This window comes from Apis dorsata, unplaced genomic scaffold (genome assembly GCF_000469605.1).
Source record: "Apis dorsata unplaced genomic scaffold, Apis dorsata 1.3 scaffold_967, whole genome shotgun sequence".
NCBI lineage: Eukaryota > Metazoa > Arthropoda > Insecta > Hymenoptera > Apidae > Apis > Apis dorsata.
In genome coordinates this window covers 98,408-100,331 of record NW_006264074.1, presented here as the reverse complement: position 1 = coordinate 100,331, position 1,924 = coordinate 98,408, and positions in this window count along the sequence as shown.

The window sequence follows — 1,924 nt, the reverse complement described above, 5'->3', positions numbered from 1 at the left end:
TTTCAGAAATTTTTATATAAAATATATTTAATAATACTTAATAATATACTTAATAATAATACCTCATTAAATATGATAATGTTCAAATTTTTCGTAATATAATTAAAATGATATATTTACGATATAATTTAAAATCCATAAAGTTCAAATTTATAAAATTTAATTAAAAAATACTAACATTTAATCAATAATAACTGCTAATATTATACAAAATCAACTATTTAATTTATTCATTGTTGATTAAATAATTTTTATAAGAACATTTATTTCTATATAATAGAAATATTATATATATAATATTATAATAAATATTATATATATCTTTACGTTATAAAAATATTTATACATATAATGTTTATGATTTATATAAATTGCGATAAAATTTTTTTATCATAATTTCGTGATTTTTTGTTTATGTTTTATATTCTCATACATCCTAAAATTACTATAAAAATTTCTATATGCATTAAAATATATTGTGATGCATATATCGATTCAAGCGATTTAACTTAATGGCTCATATTAGACTTCAAATGATGATAGAATGATGTTTTAATCTCGTGTTAACCATTGACTTAAATCCATCTTAAGTCAATATATATATCGCAATATATTTGCTGTTTAATATACGTAATTATTCAGATTTGTTATCTAAATAATATGTAAAAAACAGAATCACATAATTAATGAGAATACAAATACAATGAGAATTATAGATTAAAAAAAAAAAAAAGGATACATCGAAAAAAAATGTAAACTAGATCTCTTCCGCATGTTCTCATTTTATCTTCAAAATAGCTTTCACTGAAAGAAGAATTTCGATAGTGGCGTAACACAGGCTCTTCTAGAGCGAATCGTTGTTGGATTCGCGTCGAACGGAAACGAACGGGACGGATGGTTCGTTTTCGATTAAAAGCTACTCCAGACCTGTGAATGCCTGTATCCGAAATCAATAATTAATTTCGCCCGGTTACCGGGGGACAGACAGAAAGCGAGCCGGAAATGGTTCGGAAACTCGCTCGGTTACTGCGATGTTCCGATAAAACGTCCCTTTTTATCCCGTTCTCTCAGTTGCCAGATTATTGGATATTATTCCATTTCAAGCGTTCAATCCCGCTACGATTCGCTCGCTTGGATTCCCATAGGGGGATCCTCTGTCGTCCGTTGATTGTTGAAGCCACTTACACGCGTGCGTGTGCTCACGTATATTGCAATCGTATGCTTTATATTCTATTTTGAGATATTGTATTTCTGTCTTTTATTTTTTTGGTAAACATAGTTGAGAATAAGTCACATTGAACTAAAATGGAATATTTGATATTTGTATAATTTTAGATTTGAATTTTTCAATAATATGACAATATTATAATTTCGATATATCACGTTTTAAAAATAAATAGCATTTTGTGTCGATTGAATTTTTATGAGTAGATATTGATTGATTAAACATGAAATAGCTTAATTTCAATAAAGATGTTATATAGTTTATATTATATAGTTTGTATTATATAGTTTGATATTTTCAGATAAAATACTATTATGGTTATATTTACATGTTTCATTTAAGTTCTGATACTTGTTAATGCATAAAAAGATTAATAACTTTTTTATTATTTATAAATGGATGTAATATGAATATTTATTTTAATTTAATAAAGACTGTTGTGTTGTTTACTTGTATATGTTTCATTTATATTGATTCATTTATATTATATATATATATATATATATATATATATTCTGATATCTAATTAATGCATAACAAAATTAATTTTTATTTATAATATAATATTTATATATATGGATATAATATGAATATTTTAATTTGATAAAGATTAATATTGCATATCCATTAAATAAAAATAAAGATAAAATAACATGCATATAATAAGCTACAATGTATTTTTTATTCTCGTATAAAAGT